Genomic DNA, 10,000 nt, shown 5'->3' on the forward strand with positions numbered 1-10,000 from the left:
CATTTCGTCACTTTTGAATGAAGTTCCAATGCAAGAAGTGACCGGAATACTTGCGGAGTGATATCATCAGCAGCACAAAACCCGTTGCCATTGACAGCGGTAATTATATGTTTGCAGCGGTAATTACATGAATTTATTTTACCGTAGAACGTTGGGAAATCCCATTCAAGTCAATGGAGCGTTCTACTAACATTGTGAAGAGCCATATAATAAGACCATACATGATAAGATGTAAACAAGCAGGGAGATAATGAAGATCAGTAGTTCACTCAAACTACTTGTGCTCGTAGGCTATGGAAGATTGGTCAAATCTAGCAAGTAGGAAAGTTTAAGTGAATGACGTGAAAGTGAAAGTAAGACATTCGAAAGGCCAACGAAAGTTAAGGTTGCTTTTGATAGTACAAAGACTTACAAAACTGGTGCTCTAAATAGCGATTCTGTTGTCTTTGAAAGGTTCTCTTATTGACGCATTGAACTGCAATTTGGATTAACACCTGCTTTTACAAGGCGGAAGTATTTAGGCGCAGAATAGACACGCACTTTCAGTAGCAGTCTTTGTACATACCGCGGAAAACATAATTAGGCGCTCTTTACAGTTCCTCTCCCATCTTTTTACGCTAAACTCCCACTTTCCCCTGGATCCTCCCATGAATGCATATGCATGACATGACAAACGCAATCTGCCACTTTCAGCTCCCGCGACAGGTTTGCACTTTTACATCATTGCGGCCTGTTTGTACATACCTCGCAATGATTTTACACGGACATTGCGAAACAAATACGCCTGAAGTGGGCGCAAAAGCGTTAGTACATCTGGCCCTCAGCGTCTGTAAAACTCGACTGCGTCTCTAACTAACTAACTCAGCGTCTGTAAAACTCGACTGCGTCTCTAATTAACTAACTCAGTGTCTGTAAAACTCGACTGCGTCTCTAATTAACTAACTGAGTGTCTGTAAAACTCGACTGCGTCTCTAACTAACTAACTCAGCGTCTGTAAAACTCGACTGCGTCTCTAAATAACTAACTCAGCGTCTCCCTTAAGCTACTTGGGTGGCTACACGGCGTCGCGCTATGTCAGGACTGAACGACTGCTGTGAAAGGTGCAAAAAAAACCTGCAGGATACACAACTAGGAAGGAGCTGTGTGTGTGTGTGTGTGTGTATGGACCTGTGGCGATGTCCTTGTTACTTAATCCCTCTGAAAATAACCCCTCCTTTGTTACCCTGCTAAATCCCCCGCAGTGGTGGAGGCACGCCGGATTGTTACCGACCCACCATATATATACGGGTACACACACACATATACACACACACACACACACACACACACACACACACACACAGCCTTGCAACCGACCCATCATATATATATACCGGTACACACACACTTATACACACACACACACACACACACACACACACACACACACAGCCTTGCTCCTCCTTGGTGGTGGAGGCACGCAGGATTGTTAGCGAAAGCCTTCCAACCGACCCACCATGTATATACCGGTACATACACACTTATACACACACACACAGCCTTGCAACCGACCCACCAGTGACAGCTTAAGCTCCACCTTGAGCACAGAGAGGCAAAGAGAGTTAAAGTCACACCACACACACACACATACTGTACACACACACACACACTGACTGGCACCAGGGGGGGCACATGGGACCGTACTGATAAACACATCCCCAATATGATTCTTAGGGCCTCGTCCTGCACTCCAGCACAATGGACTCTGTATACTGCAGCAGGACGCAGTAGGATGCCCTGTAGGACGCGCAGTAGGACGCAACAGGACGCAGTAGGACGCAGTGGGACGCAACAGGATACAGTAGGACGCAACAGGACGCAGCAGGACGTAGTAGGACGCAGTAGGACGCAGTAGGACGCCCTGTAGGATGCGCAGTAGGACGCAACAGGACGCAGCAGGACGCAGTAGGACGCAACAGGACGCAGCAGGACGCAGCAGGATGCAGTAGGACGCCCTGTAGGACGCACAGTAGGACGCAGCAGGACGCAGTAGGACGCAGTAGGACAGAGCAGGACGAAGTAGGATGCAGCAGGACGCAGCAGGACGCAACAGGACGCAGTAGGATGCAGCAGGACGCAGTAGGATGCAGTAGGACGCAGCAGGATGCAGCAGGACGCAGCAGGACGCAGCAGGACGCAGGACACAGTATGACGCAACAGGACGCAGTAGGACGCAGCAGGACGCAGTAGGACGCAACAGGACGCAGTAGGACGTAGGATGCAGCAGGACGCAGTAGGACGCAGTAGTTCCCATTTCTGCAAACCATACATAATTACAAGGAAAAATATTACCACACGAGGGAACTCATGTGTCCATTATGATGTGAAAAAATAGGCATAAATCTAGCGTACACATTTTCACGAATCACGGATGTGTTGATGACATAAATTAGGAAATATTAGAGGACTTAAGGAGACGTGATGTTGAACTGCATGCCGATGCCATTTAACCCAAATGCCCCAGCAGCAGCACAGGAGAGGTAATGTTAGATTACATTGCAAAAATATCACCATGCATTCATAACCTCGTGATTCAGTGAGAGTGATCCCACAGCATCGGAAAGTATGTCTTTGTGACATTTCTATATAACATTTTGTCAAGAAGAAAAATCAAACTGTTCCCGACTGCACAGTCCTTATCCACCATCATAAGAGCAATCTGCTAAGGAACAAGAGCGCCTATTGTTAAAGGGAATGTAAGATGACGCTCTGATTGGTTTATTGCACGTTACGCCCAAATCACACCCATAGACCTCTGAAGTTCGCCTACAAAAAAGCTGCCATCTTTGAGATCCGGTATCTGGCGATTTTTCCTATGGGAAAATAACATGGAGATTTTGAATTATCGCACCTGTTAAACTCTAGCGGGGATGAAAAAGTCTGAAATGCAGACGTTTTCCTGAACACACTTTTGTCCTCTGCCTTCGAGTGGATACTGTGATCTCCGGTTTGTGAAGGCGGCACACTTTGATTTTTGCTACCCCAAAGCTAACTTGCTAACTAACTTAACGTTAGCTCTGGGCTAGCAGAGCAGAACTCCTTCTTTTGTGTGTCTGAAGAGCACAAGAGAGATGGTGTGTGTGTGTGTGTGTGTGAGAGAGAGAGAGAGTCAAGTCAAGTCAAGTCAAGTCACTTTTATTTATATAGCACATTTAAAAACAACAGGAGTTGACCCAAAGTGCTGGCAATGAGAGGTTAGGCGACAGTTGAAACATAAAAAGGGGCCCAGGGGATACACAGGTCTGACTAAGAAAATATATAAAAGTAAAAGGAAAATAATATTACATGAGTAAAATTAAGAAGTAGTACATTAGAAAAAATAAAATAAAAATAAATAATAGTAGTAATAATAATAATAATAAGATCAGTAGAATAGATAAAGTTAAAAAAAAAATATATATATATAATATAAAAATAAGAACATAAAATAAATGGAGTAAAACAGGTAAAATAGAGTAAGCAGGATATATAAATTAAGATAAATAAATAACTAAAAGTAAGTGGTAGATAAAAATAAGTAAAAGGTAGAGGGACACACACGCAAGACACAGGGGGCAGAATTAAAGGTTGTTAAAAGCAAGAGAGAAAAGGTGTGTTTTTAGATTAGACTTAAAACTAGCAAGGGTAGTCGAGGACTTAATGTGGGGTGGGAGGGGATTCCATAAGTTTGGGCCAGCCACAGAGAAGGCCCGGTCACCTTTTGTTTTGAGACGTGTATGGGGGACAGTTAAGAGTTGTCTTGAAGATGACCGGGTCGACCTAGAGGTAGAGTGTGGAGAAAGGATTTCAGCAATGTAGGGGGGTGCTAGACCATTAAGAGCTTTAAAAACAAAAAGTAAAATCTTAAAATCAATTCTAAATTTAACAGGAAGCCAGTGCAGCTGAGCCAGGACTGGTGTGATGTGCTCTCTCTTTTTAATACCAGTAAGCAATCTGGCTGCTGCATTCTGGACCATCTGTAATTTGTGAATGTTAGATTGGGTCAGACCTGTGTATAAAATATTGCAATAATCGAGTCTGGAGGTAATAAAAGCATGTATAAGGGTTTCAAGGTCGTTTTGTGATAAAAAAGGACTTGAGATTAGCTATGACTCTGAGTTGATAAAAGCCACTTCGGACCACACTGTTGATTTGTTTATTAAAATTTAGAGAGCTATCCAGCATGACACCAAGATTTCTAACCACGGAGTGCACATCAGATGAAGATGAATGATTTCCCAATTTGACAGAAAAAGTCCTATCTTTGAGGTATGAGGTGAACCAGGTGAGTACAGTGCCCTGCAGACCAACTCTGTGTTCCAGCCTGCGCAGCAAGATACCATGGTCAATGGTATCAAATGCAGCACTGAGATCTAATAAAACTAAGATGGCACAGGAACCAGAATCAGTGCAGATCAGAATGTCATTGTAAACTTTCAGTAGGGCAGATTCAGTGCTGTGGATAGCTCTAAAACCAGATTGGAATTTATCTAATAAATTAAAACTGCTTAGATATTCTGTGAGCTGCAGGAAAACCACTTTCTCTAAAACTTTGGAGATAAAAGGCAATTTTGAGATAGGTCTGTAATTTTTTAAATCGTTAGAGTCAAGGGAAGGCTTTTTTAGGAGAGGTTGCACAGTAGCATGCTTAAAAGAGGATGGGACAACACCAGTGGCTAGTGAACTGTTAACTATAGCCAGAATGAAAGGACAGATAATTGAATAGATATCTCTGAAGAGCTGAGAAGGAATGACATCTGAGGGGCAATGAGTGGGCTTCATTCGTGAGACAACCTGAGACAGCTCAGAGGAAGAAACAAAGTGCTGGAGATGGCTGCTAAAGGGGGGTTGATGCTCTGCAGGGTCAAGAGTAGAACAAAGGATATTGGCTCTTATTAAGTCAATTTTTTGAATAAAATAAATTTAAAAATTTTCACAAGCTTCGGTGGAGCTTTCAATAGTGTGGGCAGCAGGGTTTAAGATTAAGTTAATTGTTTTAAAAAGCACTTTGGGTCTGTGGGCATGCTTATTAATTATCTCAGCGTAGTAATCAGCTTTTGACTTTTTAACAGCAAGTTGATAGCTGTTTAGGCTATCACGCAAAAGATCATATGAAATTTGGAGCTTATCCTTCTTCCATCTGCGTTCAGCTTGTCTGCAGACACGCCGAAGAGCACGGGTGGTGTCATTTAGCCAGGGTAAAGCGGCCTTGGCTTTTCTAGGTGTCAGAGGACTGGTGAGCCAAATTAAAATGATGAGAGAATTTTGGCGCTGTGGCCGGGTTTAAGATCCGTGAGAGAGGGGGGGGGGGCATACAAGTTTAGACTCAAAGTCAATCATGTGGTGATCTGATACACCAATATCGGATATGGTGAGATTGGCCACATCAAAACCAGAGGAGAGAACAAGGTCTAAGGTATGGCCCCTTTGATGGGTTGGACCAGACACTGACTGAGTTAGGTTAAAAGACTCTAAAACGTTAATGAACTCATTGACCATTGGTTTAGTGGGACAGCATATGTGGATGTTAAAGTCCCCAACAATCAACAATTTATCTGAACGGGCGGCCATAGAGGAGATGAGATCAGTGAACTCCTGAATAAATAGGCTACCAGTAGTTTTAGGAGGTCTGTATACTAAGGCACAAAGAAAAGTCAAGTCAAGTCGGCTTTTATTGTCAATTTCTTTACATGCACTGGTCATACAAAGAATTGAAATTTCGTTTCTTACTTTCCCATGCAGACATAGACATGCTTTAAATACAGACATAGACATACTATGGACATAGCCATAGACAATAAACATTAAATTAAAGTGCAAGACTGAAATATAGAACATGTATGTATCAAAATAGAAATATAGGACATACATATAAAAAAAAAAAAAATAGAGGTAGTTGTGTTGTATATTTATATAGTCTTAACAGTTACATGAAGTTTAAACTTGTGCTTGTGTGACCTGTATATTTACATTGATATGCAGTATGCAGTAATTTCAAGTATATCAGGCTTGATGTGAAGCAGCAACACGTTAGGCTGCGCAGTCACAGTGCAGTTCCACAGGGCGGTGTTGGGGGGGGGGGGGGGGTTAGGGTAGACAGGATCCTAGTTTCCTAGGTTCCTGGCTGGCTGGTGGGTGGGGGGGGCTGTCAGTGATGGGAGAGTGGGTAGAGTGTTCAGCATCCTGATTGCTTGGTGGATGAAGCTACTTGCCAGTCTGGTGGTGCGGGAGCGGAGGCTCCTGTACCGCTTTCCAGAGGGCAGGAGGCTGAACAGTTTGTGTGCAGGGTGGGTTGTATCCTTGACAATCATTAGTGCTTTGCGGGTGAGGCGGGTGGTGTAAATGTCCTGCAGGGAGGGGAGTGGTGCTCCAATGATCCTCTTAGCTGTGTTAACAGTGCGCTGGAGGGTCTTCCTGTTCTGATCTGTGCAGCTTCCGCCCCACACTGTGATGCTGCTGGAGACGATGCTCTCGATGGTCCCTCTGTAGAATGTAGTCATGACAGGAGGCGTGGCACTTGCCTTCTTCAATTTGCGCAAGAAGTAGAGGTGCTGCTGGGCTTTCTTCGCCAGTGATGCTGTGTTGGTGGTCCAGGAGAGGTCGTCGCTGATGTGCACCCCCAGAAATTTTGTGCTGCTCACTCTCTCCACAGCATCTCCGTCGATGGACAGTGGTGGCAGTTGTTTGTGGTCTCTCTGAAAGTTGACAACAATCTCCTTGGTCTTGCTGACATTTAGCAGGAGGTTGTTGTCTTTGCACCATTCAGCCAGCAGGTCTACTTCTTCTCTGTAGTGATCGCCCTTAGTGATGAGGCCCACCAGTGTTGTGTCGTCCGCAAACTTCACCAGATGGTTGGAGCTGTGAGTGGTTGTACAGTCATGTGTTAGCAGTGTGAAGAGCAGGGGGCTGAGCACACACCCTTGAGGGGCCCCCGTGCTCAGGGTCAGAGTGCTTGAGGTGTTGTCCCCGACACGTACTGCTTGTGGTCTCTGCAACAGGAAGTCCAGCAGCCAGTTGCAGAGGGAGGTACTGAATCCTAGCTTGTCCAGTTTGCTGATGAGTTGTTGTGGTATTATGGTATTGAATGCTGAACTGAAGTCTATGAACAGCATTCTCACATATGAGTCTTTATTGTCTAAGTGGGTGAGGGCTGGATGGAGGGCAGAGCAGATTGCATCCTCCGTGGATCGTTTGGCTCGGTATGCAAACTGGAAGGGGTCCAGGGTGGGGGGTAGGGTAAAGGCATATGGACATTAAACAGTAGCAATTGCACTTCAAACGAGGAGTAGGCATTTGTGGGCAAAAAACGACATTTAAATGTGTTTTTGAATATTGTGGCTAGGCCACCTCCGCAACCACAAGCCCTAGGAGTATTTAGAAAACCACAGTGGGGAGGGCATAGCTCTCCAAGTGGAGTGAGATCATTTGCATTAAGCCACGTTTCTGTTATGAACAGTACATCAAGTTTCCTAGTCGTGAAAACGTTTCTTGTCTTGTCTTGTTAACTAACGACCGAGCGTTAAACAGGGCAAATTTAACAGGTGTAGCTCGGACGGGGTAGACGGCTTGATCCTTCAGTGGACGGAGAGAGGTTGGGCTAATTCCACGCGTCGGGCGAGATCTGGCAGTCGCGGGGCGAGAAGACCAATGCACTGGGATGCGCTTAGTAGATGTTGCAGACGCAGGCAGTGGGGACGGGGGGGGGGTTGGAGAAGATTCCGGGGCACAGCCGTATCATGCCATCGACGCCGTATCATGCCATCGACGCCGAGTCGACGAGCGGGAGGGCAGCACCGAGATGATGGTAGGAATGGCACCAGGCGATGGAGACGTTAAGAGGACTTTGCGGCGGGAGCTAGGATGCAGGTAGCGGGGTCGCAGACGAGCGAGGCCAAGGCTAGCGCAGAGTTGCAGCGACGCCAAGGCTAGCGCAGAGTTGCAGCGACGCCAAGGCTAGCGCAGAGTTGCAGCGACGGCGGGTTCATGTGTAAACGTTTGGATGCAGGTAATTCCATAATCAAAGGCGACGGAGTGAAGACGCAGTAAAAGGACTGGAAAGTACAGGATGGGACGCATGATCAGTCCTCCATGGACCACAGGTTAGCCAGCAGAACACACAGCCAGGTTGAAACCTCGAAAGGCCAGCAGCTCACAGACGTACAGTACAGCCCACGCTAGTGATGGCAGGTCAAAGCCAGCCAACTCTAGCGAGAATGCAACCGAGCGTAAACAGTGAAGAAGGGGAGACTTACACACCGACTTACACAGCGCCTACATACAAGCGCAGTTGAATGAAGTTAACTGATGAAAACATTAAAAAGAATCAAACATTTAGCGATCATGAAATAATGCCATTCTGAGGAGGGGGTCCTGTGAGGCCTCGAACTCAGTACGGCCAGAAGACAGCCAGGCTTAGAGCTTCAGTTTAGGGAGGTTGGGACTCCACTGGTTCAGTTTGATGCACTGTTGTTCCTTATTGCACTTTTCACATTGTTGTATGTGGCGTTAAGCCCTTCTTGAATAGGCTCGGCCTACATTTGTTTTTGCGTCGCTATTGCAGCGCTTTGTTATTAAAGTGTATGTGGTAGACTGCTTCTCTAACTTTTGTGAAAGTAAATACTTAAACTTTTTGCAGCAGCATAAAGCTGTATGGTTTTGTGCGCTTGATAGAAACTTTTGCGTGTTTAACCTAATTAAAGCGCACTTGATCCGTGGTCCTTTTGTTGGCACTTTGAAGTAATTTACTAAGCATTGACTGCATATTTGTAAGGTTGTTGCAGCTTCGGACTTGTTTCAATTTTTGATAATTGACGACATCTGTTTTTTTTTTTTTCCCCTTTCTAGGCTTCAGTTTGTTCGTATTGGAATGGCGACTGTCGAAGAGTTAGACCATGAGTATCATATGCTAAAGCTACTTGTTAGTACGCAGGAGTTAATGTTGCAAGCCAGGAAGCGTGAGTTGGCTACTCAGCTTGAGAGCGCTAGGTTGCAACTGGCTGCGAAACAGCAGGGTGTCGAGATTCCAATCGCTACACAAGCACCATTTGATGTCGCGGCTAATAGTAAACTTGTCCCTGCATTTCAGGTCCTCAGAGTCTCATTAATTCTGGAGGATGATCTCACTGGAGGTTATGATTGTGAAGAGTCAGTTGAGCCACCTGAAGTAGTGTCTATGCCACCTTCCTCTGCTTTAGCTGAGTGCACGCAGAGATTCCCTGAAATGCTTCCCTCCTCTGGTGCCTTAACTCGTGCCGTATCACAGAAAAGGGACGAGCAAAATTCGCCCGTTGTCTTTGATGACTTATGGGATACGTTTCTTGCTGATTTAAATTCCGGTCAGCTGGAATTTCTTGACCCCTCTGCCGCTGCCAAGAGTTTGATGTCTGCAGATAACATTAAGATAACGCAACAGTTTGGTTCAAACCCCAGAGTGCCAATAGCAATAGCGAAATTGCCATTGCAAAAACCTGGTGAATCTAACACCTCACCCATTCAGTCTTCAAATGGCTCACTCAGTCTTGTGTCATCGCCTCAAGTTGTCCAGGAGTCCACTTGCCTTGGGCCTCTGGCCGTTTTGAAAGATGCGCTAGTAAGTGAGTCGCATCCCCGCAATGTGCTGCACCACGTAGGTGAGATTAGGTCACGACTCTACACTGCAGGTGATATCGCGAAGAAACACCTTGGTGGGGTCCAAACAAAAATTAAAAAGTTGGATGAGGCCAAAGCAACGCCTCGTGTATTTGACCCAGGTGGCAAAATGTTGGTTTGTCTTGTCTGTCTTGTCTTACCTGTTTAATCTATTTCAATTTCAAAGTGTGAGTATTTTTAACTTTAGTCGTATGTGTATTGTGAACTTTTCCGCATTGACTTTGGTATTTTACTGCCAGACTGTTTCTTCTTAGTTATGGAGACTAGAGTCACCATTTTGGCGGAAGGGTGTTACGGCCCCTGAAGTTCCTTCTGATTTACCGTTATGTTTTTT

At 45.3% G+C, this 10,000-nt stretch overlaps 1 protein-coding gene and 1 pseudogene across 1 annotated transcript in view; both read right to left on the reverse strand.

Annotated features, from left to right (window-relative positions):
- Nucleotides 1-10,000, reverse strand: part of LOC121706757 (kazrin-like) — a 138,020-nt gene that overhangs the window by 115,458 nt on the left and 12,562 nt on the right.
- On the reverse strand, nt 3,600-4,203 carry LOC121707568 (annotated as a pseudogene).

The sequence above is a fragment of the Alosa sapidissima genome, chromosome 4, assembly GCF_018492685.1.
Source record: "Alosa sapidissima isolate fAloSap1 chromosome 4, fAloSap1.pri, whole genome shotgun sequence".
Taxonomy (NCBI): domain Eukaryota; kingdom Metazoa; phylum Chordata; class Actinopteri; order Clupeiformes; family Clupeidae; genus Alosa; species Alosa sapidissima.